General features: G+C 42.5%; 1 long non-coding RNA gene across 4 annotated transcripts in view; it reads right to left on the bottom strand.

Moving 5' to 3' along the window:
* The window catches only part of LOC147117716 (uncharacterized), a 698,822-nt gene extending 682,431 nt beyond the window's left edge, over positions 1-16,391 (bottom strand). The window contains exon 1 of one of the 4 annotated variants that reach the window (XR_015078510.1): positions 16,050-16,391. This is a non-coding gene — a long non-coding RNA (uncharacterized LOC147117716). The remainder of the gene's footprint in view (positions 1-16,049) is intronic. The other 3 variants (XR_015078511.1, XR_015078515.1, XR_015078509.1) reach the window with 3 other exon arrangements.
* Between the last annotated feature and the right edge of the window lie 566 nt (positions 16,392-16,957).

The raw sequence follows: 16,957 nt of genomic DNA, 5'->3' as shown, positions 1-16,957 counted from the left end.
GCCTAAGAAGAAGAAAACACTAACATAACTAACAGCACTGCAGACATTGATTACAGACTTTAAATGGCAACTTGCTTTATTTGGTAGCGCTCTTGTCTCTTAACGATGTGGATTCAAGCCCGACAATGGTATTGAGCCCATAATCTAGGCTGACACTTAGTTCAGTGCTGAGGGAGCGCTGTATTGTCAGAGGTGCCAATGTTCAGATGAGAATTTAAACCAAGATCTTGTCTATTGGTTGCTGCATTTGCTTACTTAACAACAGTTACTGTATTGCAAAAAGTAACCAATGCTTGTTGAGATGTCCTGAGGACATGATAAGATGCTATATGAATGCGAGTTCTTCCATTCTTTCAGTACTCAGTAAGCCAATCCTCAATTATACATCCACTGGAGGTACATATATAGAATATTTAGGTTAACAAAACCATAAAACATACAAACAAAGCACTAGGATTCATTTCCAGAGGAACAGAATTCAGAAGCAGATGTTAAACTTATATAGAACCTTGGTCAGATCACACTTGGAGTACTGTGCATAGTTCTGGTCTCCATATTACAAAAAGGATATAGAAGCACTGGAGAAAGTGCAAAAAAGATTTACAAGAATGATGCTAGAACTGAGAGGGTACAACTCTTAGGAAAGACTGTACTGGCTGGGGCTCTTTTCCGTAGAAAAAAGACTGAGAGGTGACCTGGTAGAGATCTTTAAAATTATGAAAAGGTTTGATAGGGTAGATGTAGAGACGAGGTTTCCACTTATAGGGGAGTCTAAAACTAGGGGCCATAAATATAAGATAGCCACTAATAAACCCAATAAGGAATTCAGGAGAAACTTCTTTATTCAGAGAGTAGTTAGAATGTGGAACTCACTACCACAAGGAGTAGTTGAGACAAATAGCATAGATGTATTTAAGGAGAAGCTAGATATGCACATGAGGGAGAAAGGAATACAAGGATATGCTAATACGGTTGGATGAAGAAGGGTAGGAAGAGGCTCTCATCTGGAGCATAAACACCGGCATAGGTCTGTTGGGCCGAATGGTCTGTTTCTGTGCTGTAAAAATTCTATGTAATTCTATGTATCATTTAGCACTAGCCAAATCCTATTATACTTCCAATCTGATTTTTTCAGTAAGCAATGTTCTTGCTTAATGTATAATAAAGGGATCTAGATGCAAGTCACTGTACAGCAGCACTGATCACCATCAATGAGTCTTTGCGGTTCCTGAGAAACCACAAAATGGAAGCTTATGGGAGTATTCCCATGGCCAGAGGAAGGCAGAGCAGGATGAATGGTGCTGCTTGCTTCAGCTAATGTGGTTACACAATCACCAGCCATCTTCCTGGTGATTCAGTTGAGGATAGGGAAGGACAGACTACATTAATGAACTGCACAGCCCCTGACAGTACAGTACTGTGCAGCAGAAAGGGAAAATGGAAATTTTCTGATGGCACTTTTTCTTTAATAATCAGACAACATTACAAGGCCTACCAGCTCTCCCACGCCCAGCATGTTCATGCAGGAGATTATCATTTCCTACCTTCCTGCCTGAGGATCATGGTCTCCTAACTGCTCTGACACAATAGGTAGTTCTAAACAATTCTCAGTTTCTGTAGGCCCCATAGACCTAATTCTATTGCAAATTCCTGACATTCACAGTGAAAATTCAGAGATGACAGCCCTAATGCTGAAAATATAAGTTCCTATTGTCACTTTTTTTTAGCATGTACACTTATTGTGAAACCGTTCAACCCATATGGCAGTCAGTTCACAGGGTGTATATTCTAAAGACAGCAAAGACAGATAGATTTGGCAAAGAGAATGATATTGCAGGCCTTGAAGCCTGTCCTTGTTATACTCTTTTACCCAGTTACAAGGCTGTAATCCAACAAGGCTGCATCACATGTGATTCCAGAAACCCTCATCATGGCGTGGTTGTCTGCCTTAGCTCAGCAGTGACCACAATAGCAAAACCAAACTACTGATTTCTGAAGTGGTAACTGACAGAATTATGAGACGATGATCCAAACCATTTTTGTCCCCACAAGAGAAGAAGATTGGGTTCCAATGATACCAAAGACAGCCATCCTTGCAGTTAAACCCTTTGAGAACCAACTAGCTTTTGTGGGCACATGGCTTCCATTAAATACCCAAACATGATTTACTGTCAGTAATTGTATCACATGCAATTGGAATGAATTTCAAGGCTGTATAACTCAATGCAGACTTTCAGATAACATTCACAAAAATCGGAACCTTGACACTGTGTTGAAGCCAACCATTCATCATTCCTATAGAAGTTATTTTTCTATAATATTTATTTGTTAGGTTATTTTTGTACTCATGAGTGGATCTGGTAAAGTCCCCCACTTTTTGGAAACTTTCCATAACGATGTTTTTCTGAAAAGTGAGGCAGTTACATTACATGACAAGCTGAGGGAGATACTCTGAAAATCTTCAGGCAGATAGTATTGTGTGACAAGGAGATACATTTTGACTTTTTGTTACATAATTTGGAAATTGCATCAGGTTTCTTATATTATACGGTAGACTTAAGGTAATATAATCAAATGTTACTTCAAGGCTTATCCAGCCTCGTTTAAGAGTCAAAGTACCTTTCAAGGATCTCCCAATTTAAATTGTTTTCCATTAATATTTTTGGAGATGCGGAGGAAATTTCTCTACTCATAGCAGTAAGGGACATTGCTTTTTAGCCACCAACATCAATATGGAGCATTTCACAATCAGGTGTAGCCTGGGTTAAATGCTAAGTAAAGCACGCTGCACTCTGCCCCAACCTCAGAAAAATTCTCCCTACTGTATCAGTGCGACACTTCTATCTTATACTCAGGCTCTCCTTGGGAGTAAAACAGGAAAAAACAAAATTTTTCTCCATAATTACTGAACTGCTAACTAAATCACATTACGGTGTGCCTTTGAAACGTGGTTTCCGAACATGAGGTCTATTAGAAGATGGTTAATTACTGGAAAAAACAAGCGTGCTTCCACTTTTATTAAATGAGATATTACATCCCTTTCGTAACTTGCCAGAGCAAGACTGACAAGGGTTTCTGGAATCACATGTGACACAGCCTTATTGGGTTACAGCCTTAACTCTGGGTAAATTAGTGCTGATTTGTGAGTACTTTTATACCCTGTACTATTGAATTGGGTTGAGAATTCTCATTTCACATTGAACTCCTTACCATGTAGATTAAGAGAATTTCATCCCATCAGTTTGGGCTGGATTCAACCCCAGGCATGTGTAGTGAAAGGACTGTACACTGTCCAGGGCCTCTGTTTTTTTTAATTAATATTTTGCTAACTAATAATTTTATGTTGCTCCAAAGTGCTTTGGAATTATTTTTTATTTGACTAATTCTAGTGGAAAATGTATTTTGCAGGACATGTGATGGATCAGATTTTTGTTCTGATCCATCAGATCTGGTAACAAATCAGGTGTGCTTTTGAAACATGGTTTCCAAACATGAGGTCTATTGGTAGATGATTAATTATTGGAAAAAAATATACTAATCAGACATAAAGAAAGAAAGAACTTGCAGTTATATAGCACCTTTCACAAACTCAGGCTGTCCCAAATCACTTTACAGCCAAAGAAGTACCTTTGAAGTGTAGTCACTGTTGCAATGTAGGAAAATGCAGCAGCCAATTTGCCCACAGCAAGGTCCTAATTTTTTAGTGATGTTCATTGAGGGATAAATATTGGTCAGGACTAGGGTTGCAAAATTCCAGGAATTTTTAAAAGAGGAAACTTTCCATGGGAATTTTCAGGAATTTGTGGGAATTTTGGGAATTTATGCGAATTTATGGGAATTTTGAGTTTTTTGCACACTGATGGTTTTTGTCTCTGACCCTTATATTATCTTTGCCATCAAAATAGGCATACTGTTCCATACAAATAAAAACAGGCTTTCAAAACTTTATTTAGGTTATAATTTTGAACTTTATTGAACCCCCACAAAAAAGACCCATCTAAAATAAAATAAAAAGAGCGTCAGCTTATTTAGCCTGTTATTTGTCCTTATTTTGTCTCTTTGAGTCTTCTACTCATGAGTCTCCTGAATCTTCTACTCATCATTGCTCCTCCTGATTCTCCTGACTCTGGCTCTGACGTGTCCATTTCCTCCTCTGTGTCACTGTCTAGCTGTGCGGTGGACACTTCTGTATCTGGCTCAATATGTTGTAGGTTCGCCCGGATAGCCACCAGTTTCTCCACTCTCTTGTTAGTCAGCCTGTTGCGCACCTTTGTATGTGTATTCCCAAAAAGTGACCAGTTTCGTTCAGAGGCCGCTGATGAAATGGGATTTGGAGTATCACCGATGCAATGGGTGACAGGGCCTCAGGTGCGCAAAGTCCCTTCCACCAGGTATGTGCACTGATATGCTTGCATAATTCCCATATCCCGCCCCCATTCCTAAGACCTTGCTTGGTAGGGAACTTTGCCAGACTTCCCAGAACTTTGCCCACGTCCAGATTGAGGTGGCGTGAGAGGGTAGAAATCACACTGTAAGCGCTGTTGATCTGTTCTCCAGAAAGTATTGGTCTCCCAACATGCTTTGGGTCCAGCATGTATGCTGCAGCATGAATCGGCTTGACACAAAATTCTTGACGCGTCTGTATGAATTAAACAATTGCCTTCTCCTCTGCATTGAGCAGCAGGGATGTGGGTAGGGCAATGTTGATTTGTTCTTTTAAATTTTTCCGGATGCTCCATGTGATGGAAGCATGACCTGTGCATGCACGACGCTATATCACCAATAGAGGGAGCTAATCGCTCATCCACTCATCCAACCAATCAGGACACATTTGTTCACAGTCACACACAAAACTTGTAATTATTAAAACAAGCCAAGTAAGAAGATAAACATATATTGATTAAGAAATTCCTTAATAATTAAGATTCCATCTCTGTTAGTAATTTTAAGAGAGGACCTGTGAAAAAAAATGAAAGAAATACAAAAAAAAACAATATTATGCTAGCATGTGCTTTTTTTGGGCAAAATTCCCAAAGTTCCCAAGCTAAACTTCCAGTGGAAAATTTCCAGAAATTTACAGGAAATTTACCGGAAACTTTCCATCCCTTCGCAACCCTAGTCAGGACACTGGGAGAACTCCCCTGCTCTTCTTTGAAATAGTGCCATGGGATCTTTTACATTCACCTGAGAGATTAGACAGGGTCTCAGTTTTATGTCTCATCTGAAAGACAGCACTTCTGACAGTGCAGCACTCCCTCAGTACTTGCACTGGAGCATCAGCCTAGATTATGTGCTCTAGTCTCTGGAGTGGGAGTATGAACCCACAACCTTCTGACTCGGAGGCAAAAATGCTACCACTGAGCCAAGGCCAACATGACTGCTAAATGTACAGAAATTATTTACAACTCGCCTGTTCTAAGCATCTTCCCAGAGACATGCTACACACACAGTGTCAGCCCAATGTGTCAGCTGTGGCTCAGTTGGTAGCACTCTCGCCTCTAAGTCTGCCATGTGAAGTGGTTGAAGTAGATAGCATTGATGCATTTAATGGGCAGGCTTGATGCCTACATGAGGGAGAAGGTAATAGAATGATATAGGGGCAGGGTGCGAAGAAGTAATTAAAGAGGGAGGAGACTTGTGTGGAGTATGAATACCGACATAAACCAATTGGCCTGTGCTGTAAATTCTATGACCTTATTTTTATATTTTCATTATAAATTCCAATATCAAAATGTATTATTGTCTGTGTAAACACAGCACGATTTAATTATATGCTCCGGCCAATGTTGATTCTGCAGCTCCTCCAATGGAGAAAGGGTGTAATTACAAGTTTACATTGCCAGTTTCCATTATAAATATGGACATAGGAATTTATAATGGAAAAAGATGACAGGAAGTGCGCTCAGACATAAGAGTTTTAATAGATAGCTGTCTTTTCAAGACATGCTGTAAGGGATTAGGAGAGAAAGTATTCCGTGGCCATGACACAGCCTAAAGTATTACTGCCTGAATAACCTGCATAATTGTTGTTGTTTGGTCCAGATTTGCTACTGTTGGCTTTGAAAGAGTTAACCCCCAAACCTGACAATTACTACCTCCATCCCTGTGTCAATTCAGAGTCTCAAAATACCACAAGCAATTGCCTTGCTTAATTAATTAGCTGGTTATGAAAATACAAGCACCGATAATATGCATTAATCAACGAACACATTTCAAAGAAATTAAGTACTAATGAAAGGTCCTTCATTAAACAGCAGATGGGCAAAACAGCAGCTCTCTCACCAGCTGAGAGCTTGCACGTGCCTCTTAAATATATGTACCATGTAAAAATGGAAAACTCTCAAAGTCCTACCAAAATTAAAGCGCTATTTTGGGGACTTGCGTCTAATAATAGAAAACAGAAACACAGGGCCAGATTTTCAGTGTGCTGTGAGGCGGGCTTTCAGGCGTGCGGGGGGGCAAAAATCCCGAATTCGGGGGTCCTGACACCATCCCGCCCAAAACCCGCCTCCACGTAAGTTTCAAGGGAGGCGGGTACCCGCCCCGCACTGGGACCCGCCGACCCGAGGTGGGAAGGGATTAGTGCCAATTAACTGCTTGTTAACAGGTAGTTAACAGGCAGTTTTTAGCCTAATCCCTATTTTGAGGGGTGTCGTATGGGATTCCTGACGGCTCCAAACCACGCCAGGTTAGGGTTGAAGGACTTGGAGGGGTCGCGATGTCGGTGTTCAGGTGAGTGATGGGTGCATGAGTGCAAAGGTAAGTGTGTTTGGTATGTCTAAAGTGTGTAAAGAAGTTTTACTTACCTGTACTTACCTTAACAGCCTTTCTTCCTCTAGGCATCGGGAGTCCATCACTCAGCTGGAACTGAAAGCTGAACAGCTGCGATCTGTCAAAAGTGACAGCCTTCAGCTTTCAGTGCCAGTGACAGTTCTAACTGAGTCTACGTAGAAGGACTCAGGTTAGAAGTCAGACTGTCAGTGTTTGACAGCTTCAAACAGCTGTGAAACACTGATATTTCATCTGTCAAAAACTCTTGACAGATGAAATTTCAGTCTGTGACGTCACCTGTTGCCGGGTGGCCCTTAATTGGCCTGCTGAGCCCACTGGGCGGGCTCAACAAGGCCAATCAAGGGAAAATCACATCGATTGGCCGGACGTCGATGGAGGCGGGACTAAAACCCGAAAGTTGTAGTCCCGTCTCCTTCCCGACAGCTTAATGAAAATCCAGCCCACAGTTTTGGTGTTCATTTCTAGTTGTCAAGCAGACTACCCACTGGTTAAATTTTTCTTTGGCTGTTGACTTGGAAAACAGTTGTCTAAAAAGGTACATTTCAAAACAGCACAACTTGGACTTCCAAGTACTTCAGCTAACAGCCCATTTTCAAGAAGAAGAGCCTACAGTTATGGTTTTTAAAGGTCCCAGTGCTGGCCAAGTAGATGCCTATCAAAACAGAAGATACGTTTCTCACTAAACCATCCCAGTTCAGATAGCTCAGAGTGAGTCCTGTATGGTCTGTGTAAACGACAAAGAAAAATCTTCCATTGTCCTCTCAATAAGATAGTCATTAATAAATCCAAAAAGGAATTCAGGAGAAACTTTTTTACCCAGAGAGTGGTTAGAATGTGGAACTTGGAGTAGTTGGGATGTATTTAAGGGGCAACTGGATAAGTACGAGGGAGAAAGGAATAGAAGGATATGCTGATAGGGTTAGATGAAATAGGGTGGGAGGAGGCTCATGTGGAACATAAACACTGGCATGGACCAGTTGGGCCAAATGGCCTGTTTCTGTGCTGTACATTCTATGCAATTTTATGCAATAATGTTCCGTAACATCTGTCCACATTCCTAGTGTCATTAGGGGAAATATTTCTGCTCCTGGATTGGGAAATTGTGGATCCGAGAGCTCGATGATTTTCATCCATTTGCGTTGCAATAGTGGAGTGCCTTATTAGACACTGTCACGTTTACAAGGAGGATGCAATGGCCCAGTCATTGTGGCAGTGATCGTGCCTGCTATTAAAATGTGTTGTCTTTGTGATACTTTTTAAAAAGTGCAACTGGCTACTCAGGAACCACCCAGAAGCCCTAGCCCCAGGATATTTCCCCTATTAGCTGGTCTTTCCCAGGTCTGCCCTGGCACAGACAGAATCAGTTTTTAAAATTACTCCTTTCAATGTGCTGTGGGCCTCATTCCCAGCACCAGTGCAATATATAACTGGCTGTGCTTGGTGTTGGCCCAAACCTACAATTGGAGGACTACAACATGGGCAAAAGTTCAAACTTAAGAAAGTTGGAGCCATTAGGTCTGCAGGAAAGCCTGAAATTTTGACCATAATCTCCATTTGGGGATTTATATGTTGGGTGGTTAAAATCTTAGCCAGGCCATACCATTTAAAACAGCAGTCTATGTGTAATTGTGACCGTTAATTGTAGACCATCTCATGGTTTGGCTTGTGAAGTTTGTCCATCCTGAATGTTGACTTGCTGAAGTTGGTGATATTCCATTAGGTTTACTGAATAGCCATCCTGTTGCTGATTATCCTCTTAACTTGTTGGATAGTTTTTGATGGGGGATCAGTCAATTAGCAGTTAGCGCAAGAACAAGCTGAAACATGGGGACCCACAGTTAGTGGTCAAACCCGAGCATGAATGGGAGGCGGGAAGGGGAGTGGGAATTAGGGGAAGTGACCAAATCCAAAGGTTTGATGGTGAGGAATGTTGAAGCAAGACAGAGAAGTTTGGGGTAAGAGCGTCCGAATGGGGCAGCAGCAAGATGACCAAAGGCTCTGTGACAGATGGTAGACCTGGGGTTTGGGGTCCAGCATTCAGAAGGCCAGAACAAGGACATAGGGCTGGAGGAAGTTGCAAAGTGAGGAAGGAGTGAGGCAGTTTAGAAATTTATACATAAGACAGGGATTTTGAAGTAATTGCGCTAATAAATGGAGAGCCAATGAAGTTTGACAAGAATGGAAGTGAAGTGAAGAAGACTGATAGAAGTGAAGGGGACTATGCACAGGATAGGAAGTGTGCAGTTCTGGATGAGTTGGAGTTTATATAGGGTGGTGCTCAGAAGACCAGCAATAAGGGAATTGGAAAAATCAAGTCTGGAGATGACAAAGGAATGGATCAGACAGTCTATAGCAGTAGGAATGGAGATAAACAACATTTCTGAGGTGGAACTAGGCGAAATTTGATGCTAAACTCAGGATCTAGCACTGAGGTTGCACACCGTCAAGTCGAGCTTCAGCTGTATCCAGGAAGGGGAATGAAGCTGGGGTCTTAATACAGAATTTCTGGTGAGGACCAAACACAATGGCTTCCATCTTACCAATGTTGAATTGCAGAAAGGTGTAGCTCATCTATGACTTAACATTGTACAGTACTGGCAATCGGACAGCACAGCTACAGACATGAAAACATAGGTGGCAGTGGAAAGGTAAAGCTGATGGGTGAAAATTGATCTCGATTTACAAAGATTATCACTAAGGGCCAACATATGGATAAGAAATACAAAAAGGCAAAAGATGGAACCTTGAGAGGTGGATATGTAGGCATGGGAGGAGAAATAATTGCAGGAGATGTGCTAGCTCAGGTGGGACATTAGACCAAAGGGAGGTAGATATCAGAGGAAAGATGCTAGAGGAAGATGATATGGTCAACAGAGTCAAATGGCCCAGAAAAGTTGAGAAGGGTGAGGAAGGATAATGTACCATGGTCACAGTCACGCAAAATCGTGTTGGTGCGGTGAGAGGCGCAGAAACCAAAATGAAGAGATTGGAAAAGGCATATTCAGAAAATGGGGCAATTTATTCAGAGGGCAAGTTTTACAGATGGATGTGCCTGGTAAGGCCTGAGCAGTCAATTAGAAATAAATAAATACTGACCAGGCATTCAACAGAAACACATGATGCAACTGAAAGCTATTATCTTAATTTTTCTGTTTAATAAACAATTTGACTCCATAGAATCATGCAGCATAGAAGGAGGCCATTTGACCCATGACGCCTGTACTGACTCCAGTATGGCACGTACAGTGCTATTCAGGGAAAAAACCTATTTGGGCAATTAGTTTAGGCCTCTCTCATGACTTCACATTGACCCATCAAGCCAGACAGTGGGTAGAAACTATACAATACAGGCTTCAAATATACAAAGATCAAAACATTTGGGGCAGTATTACTCCGACTGTTTCATTTTCACTTTAGTCTTGGACCCTTAGTTACATGTAATTAGAGACAGATCACTACCAGATATCAAGTAAGGAAAAATCCAATTTGGCTAATTACCGCCCCATCAGTCCACTCTCAATCATCAGCATAGTGATGGGAGGTGTCATTGAGAGTGCTATCAAGCGGCACTTACTCACCAATAACCTGCTCACTGATGCCCAGTTTGGGTTCCGCCAAGACCACATGGCTCCAAACCTCATTACAGTCTTGGTCCAGACATGGACAAAGGAGCTGAATTCCAGAGGTGAGGTGAGAGTGACTGCCCTTGACATCAAGGCAGCATTTGACTGAGTGTGGCATGAAGGAGCCCTAGTAAAACTGAAGTCAATGGGAATCAGGGGTAAAACTCTCCACTGGCTGGAGTCATACCTAGCACAAAGGAAGATGGTTGTGGTGGTTGAAGGTCAATCATCACAGCCCCAGGACATCATTGCAGGAGTTCCTCAGGGCAGTGTCCTAGGTCCAACCATCTTCAGCTGTTTCATCAATGACCTTCCCTCCAACATAAGTTCAGAAATGAGGATGTTCGTTGATGACTGCACAGTGTTCAGTGCCATTCACAACTCCTCAGATAATGAAGCAGTCCATGCCCACATGCAACAAGATCTGGACGACGTTCAGACTTGGGCTGATAAGTGGCAGGTAACATTCGCGCCACAAAAGTGCCAGCCACAACTATCTCCAACAAGTGAGAGTCTAACCACCAACCATAGACATTCAATGGCATTACCATTGCCGAATACCCCACCATCAACATCCTGGGGGTCACCATTGGCCAGAAACTTAACTGGACCAGCTACATAAATACTGTGGCAACAAGAGCAGGTAAGAGGCTAGGTATTCTGCGGCAAGTGTCTCACCCCCTGACTCCCCAAAGCCTTTCCACCATCTACAAGGCAAAAATAAGGAGTGTGATGGAATACTCTCCACTGGCCTGGATGAGTGCAACTCCAATAACACTCAAGAAGCTTGACACCGTCCAGGACAAAGCAGCCCGCTTGATTGGCACCCCATCCACCACCTTAAACATTCACTCCCTCCACCACCGGTGTACCATGGCTGCAGTGTGTACCATCTACAAGATGCACTGCAGCAACTCACCAAGGCTTCTTCGGCAACACCTCCCAAACCCACAACCTCCTCCACCTAAAAGGACAAGGGCAGCAGGTGCATGGGAACACCACCACCTCCAAGTTCCCCTCCAAGTCACACACCATCCTGACTTAGAAGTATATCGCCGATCCTTCACCATCGCTGGGTCAAAATCCTAGAACTCCCCACCTAACAGCACTGTGGGAGTACCTTCACCACACAGACTGCAGTGGTTCAAGAAGGTAGCTCACCACCACCTTCTCAAGGGCAATTAGGGATGGGCAATAAATGCTGGCCTTGCCAGTGACACCCACATCCCATAAAATGAATTTTTTTTAAAAATCCAGGTACGTGCATAAATAATGTAGAGTTTTGGTCCCCTTACCTAAGGAAGGGTACAGGAAACTCTTTGGTATCCGGCACCGACGGGACCAGCGTGCTGCCGGTTGATCAAAAATTCCGGATGACGGAGAGGGTTATCTACCGAGGCTATTTTTAACAAAGAAAAATGTTTAAAAATCAAGAAATGTGCAGTATACAGTAATTGGGTACTCACCTACAGAATGTTGTGTTAAATGGATGGTGGAAGATGCTTGATTAAGTGCAGTACTGCCAGTTGAGGGTAATGCAATGCAATGACTACCAGCAGCGTGGGAGACACACAGTACCCCTGTTAAATGGCGGATCAGGAGAGATTACCGGCAGCGCGGGAGAGTCAGACTCCTGTTACAGGGGTATTGAGGTGTTCCGACTTCCGACAGCGCCAAGAAGCCGAGTAGTGGCAGTTTGGAGAATTACCCCCAGTGACTAACTTGGCCACCGCGGGAGACTTGGACTTGGACTCGGCAACATTGCTGGTTATTGAGGTGTTGTTTTCGGAGTGAGAATTTTGCCGGTTAATAGAGAATTCTGGATATTTAGGTGCCGTTTAAACGAGAGTTTCCTGTACTTACCTTAGTGGGAGTGCAACGAAGGTTCATTAGACTGATTCCTGGGATGAGGGGATTGTCCTATGAGGAGAGATTGAGTAGACTAGGTCTATATTCCCTAGAGTTTAGAAGAATGAGAGGTGAGCTCATTGAAACATACACAATTTTTAAAGGGCTTGACAGGGTAGATGCTTTGAGGATGTTTCCCCTGGCTGTGGAGTCTAGAACTAGGGGTCACAGTCTCAGAATAAGGGGTCAGCTATTTAGGACTGGGATGAGGAGAAATGTTTTCACTCAAAGAGTTGTGAATCTTTGGAATTCGATACCCCTGAGAGCTGTGGATGCTCAGTCATTGAGTATATTCAAGACAGAGATCGATAGATTTTTGGATACTGAGGGGATCAAGGGATATGGGGATAGTGTGGGAAGGGAGAATTGAGGTAGAAGATCAGCCATGATCTTATTGAATGGTGGAGCAGGCTTGAAGCACTGAGTTTCCTTCTCCTGCTTCTATTTCTTATGTTCTTACGTTAAGTTGTTAAGAAATGTCCAAGTTTTCTGCATAATGGTAGTAAATAGGAAGAGAACATTGTTCAGTTTCACTGAGACTACAGCTGGTATCTGGCCGGTATCAAGTATTAGTAAGTAGATTAATGGGAGTAAATAGTCTGATTGGCCAAAAAACTGGTAATTAATCCATTAAAAAGTCCACATTCCTAAAATTAGTACAAAGGTGAAGGGCATGTGGGTTCTTAATGAGTCCACTCACCCCACATTCTCAGAACTAGTTTAAAAATGGTCCTGTCTACTAATGGTTATAATGAACATCTCAGAAAACCTAATGCTGGGATAGAACAGAAAGAGATCTGATTAAAGCAGCAGACTGCACCTTATGTTTTAATCAGCTCTCTGTCTCTTTATGTTTCAGAATAAAACATGCTTGAGTGCTCATGAGAAGCATTTTGGAAAAGATCGCATACTAATTACCCTCTGCAGGGTTCAGCTTTCAAAATCTATCTATACATCTTTCCTTTCATCCAAAATCATCAAAACGGCTTGGTCTGTAAATTTTCTGCAACCTTGCACCCTGAGTCAGGATGATGGGCTGTCCATTCTGTGCACATCTGATGAAAATCTTGCTGTTATTGCTTGGTTACCTTACCTAGTACTTGAGTGATGTGAGAAGGACACCCATATCAGTCAGATTCCGCATGTACACTGATGACAGCCAGCTCTACCTTTCTGCCACCTTTCTCTCCCTCTTCACCACCTCTGTGTTCTCCGACATCAAACCTTGGATGAGCCACAATTTCCACCAGTTCAACGTCAAGAAGACCAAGGCCATTGTCTTCGGCCCCCGCCGCAAACTCCGTACTCTCACCAACAATTCCATCCCCCTCAGTGGCCGCCATCTCAGGTTGAACCAGACTGTTTGCAACCTCAGTGGCCTACTTGACCTTGAGCTGAGCTTCCAACCCCATATTTTCTCCTTTGCAAAAATCAACTACTTTCACCTCCATAACATCACCTGTCTCCGCCCTGCGTGAGCTCATCAGTTGCTGTAACCCTGATCTATGCCTTTATGACTTACATGTTTGACTATTCCAATGCTTTCCTAGCTGGCCTCCCATCCACCTGCCTCCATAAACTTCAGCTCATCTAAAACTCTGTTGCTCGTATTCTATCTTGCACCAAGTCCCACTCACCCATCACCCAATGCATACTTCCAGTCCCCCAAAGTCTTCAATTTAAAATTCTCATCCAAGTGTTGAAATCCATTATATGGCCTCACTCCACATTATCTCTGTAACCTTCAACTATTATCTCTGTAACCCTACAACCCTCCAAGAACTCTGTGTTCCTCCAATTCTGGCCTTTTGTGCATCTCCCACTCCTTTCTCCGCATCGTTGCAGAATTGCCTTCAGCCGTCTCATCTTTAAGCTCTGGAATTCCCTCCATAAATCTCTCCAACTCCCTCTCCTCCTTTAAACCCCCCCCCCCTTAAAACCCATATTTTTACCAAGCTTTTGGTCAGCCCTCCTAATATTTCTGCTTTGGCTTGGCATCGGTTTTCATCTACTTTAAAGGCACTATTTAAATGCAAGTTACATTACATAGTGTTACATAGTATTTACAGCACAGAAACAGGCCATTCAGCCCAACAGGTCCATGCCAGTGTTCATGCTCCACACGAACCTCCTCCCACCCTTCTTCATTTTCCTCTTCCCAGCAGTGACTGCCAAAGCTCTTGCTTGTAGAACATCAATATTAATGTCAGTCAAGACCCAGATTCGACTTGGGGTCTCCTGGCTGAGAGTCTAATACTCTACTGTTGAAGCTGGCAGGCTATCTGCCCCTTAATGATGAATGTCTGGCATGGCCTCATTTTGCCTGGTTAACTGACATGCACATCCTGCCTGGATATTTAAATGACTGATTACTGTTCAGTTAATGACCAAGTTTCAAACTTAACAGATTCCAAAGAGGTTAGGGAGGGCGCGAACAATTGGAGCCTCTAATCAGACAATGCAACTGGGAACTGCAAAGAACCAAATTAATCTGAATGTCTAATTAACGCGTGGAAATTGCAACTCTTATCATGATAGGATTACCTCTTGGAAGTTTTACTCAATGTACAAACAGGCATAGTACCACAAACCTGAACAAATTCATCAAGTCTGACATTTCCTGTTGTAACCGCCTCCTAATGAAATTTCTTAAATGTTCCCGTAACTCTAGTGTCACTCATTAGATAGAGATGATTACCATATGATGAGACATGATTGCCGCTGGATAAGATACCAGTGATATGATTAGCTGCTATTGCCAAGAGACAATGTACTTTTTCTTGTCAGCCTAAATAAAATACATTGAAAACATCGAAATGGATCAGGGCTCAAGTGATTCATTAATAGCAATTAGCGTACTTGTGAGAAGTTACCTTTTTTTCTTCACTGCATTTATGATGAACGTACTGTGTATTTTTTTTTTGTCCTTCAATTTTCCCTATAATTTTATGCCCTTAGCTTTTCTCTTCTGAAGTGACAGTGTATGGTTCTACAGTTGTCAGGCCTTCAAGTACCTCACTAAAGAGGCCATTTCTCATTTGTTAACCTGGACAGTGAGGTTCAGTGAACCATTAAACCTGGGGATTCATCACAGCTAAGCCCAATCCTGGCCAAACAGCAGGGACCACCTGCCTCATCTTAGACTGGACAATCTGATTTTTGAATAGGGTGCCAGATTTGTAAAGGCCAAGTCTATTTTTTCAACTTACTTTTATGATTTAGAGACATTAGTTACTAAGGTATTCAATCAACTCTCTTCATCAACAAAGCACACATCAGAACCCCAGCTATGGTCCCACCCCCAACCTAACCTGCTTCTTGCCCTGATTCAGACTTAACAAAAGGTGACAACCCCACCTATTGCAGAAAGGGGCAGAGGAGCTCTAAGTTTCAGGAAGCATTTACATTACAAACTTGACATGGGTGAAAAGAGGTTTTGGCTTCAAATCAACACCAGACCTATACAGTACAAGTCAGGAATTAAGGCTTGAACTGACTCTGAAAGAAAGCAAGACTCCCTTCTCATCCAGGGAGTCACACTCCGCTACTTACAGGTTAGGCCCTGACTCTGGATTCAGGCTGAATTTACACTACCACCAAGAAGAGAGAAAAAGTCATGGGAAAACCATCATCTCCAAGTTCCCCTCCAAGTCACACAACATCCTGACTTGGACATATATTGCTGTTCTTTCATTGTCGCTGGGTCAATATCCTGCAAACTCTTACCTAACATCATTGTGGGAGCACCATCATCACAAGGACTGCAGCTGTTCAAGGAGAAGTCCCACCACCACCACCACCTTCTCAGGGCAATTAGGGATGGGCAATAAATGTGACCTTGCCAGCAATGCCCACATCCTGAGAACAAATAAAAAGAAAATCTATTAGCAAACTCCTTAAATGCAACAGAAAATAGAGTCCAGGGAAGGATATATATTTTAAGGCATGATTCATATGTTTTTTCTGCCATTTGAGGTTGTATAAAGTAAGAAAACTTCACAGGCCCATGGAAAATCTAGCAAAAGATTTGTGTTGAAACATTTGGCTGTCCGAGAAAGGCCAATGCAGATTTGGACTCATGTCTGGCAAATTTACATCGAGTTACATCGAGTGTACAGCACAGAAACAGGCCATTCGACCCAACTAGTCTATGCCGGCGTTTATGCTCCACCGAAGCCTCCTCCTACCCTACTTCAACTAATCCTATCAGCATATCCTTCTATTCTTTTCTGCCTCATGTGTTTATCTAGCTTCCCCTTAAATGCATCTACGCTATTCAGCCGTACAATTCCTTCTGGTAGCACGTTCCACATTCTTACCATTCTTTGGGTAAAAATGTTTCTCCTGAATTCCCTATTGAATTTATTGGTGACGATCTTATATTTATGGCCCCTAGTTCTGGTCTTGCCCACAAGTGAAAACATCTTCCCTATGTCTGCCCTATCAAACCCTTTCATTATCTTAAAGTTCTCTATCAGGTCACCCCTCAGCCTTCTCTTTTCTAAAGAAAAAAGCCCCAGCCTGTTTAGCCTTTCTTGAAAAGTATATCCTCTCAGTTCTGGTATCATCCTTGTGAATCTTTTTTGCACCTCTCCAATGCCTCTATATCCTTTGTATAATGCGGAGACCAGAAC

The sequence above is a fragment of the Somniosus microcephalus genome, chromosome 5, assembly GCF_052327205.1.
Source record: "Somniosus microcephalus isolate GS21.2 chromosome 5, FLI_Smic_1.0, whole genome shotgun sequence".
NCBI classification, from domain to species: domain Eukaryota; kingdom Metazoa; phylum Chordata; class Chondrichthyes; order Squaliformes; family Somniosidae; genus Somniosus; species Somniosus microcephalus.
Note: the sequence above shows the minus strand (reverse complement) of the source record. Positions and strands in the feature narration are given on the sequence as shown.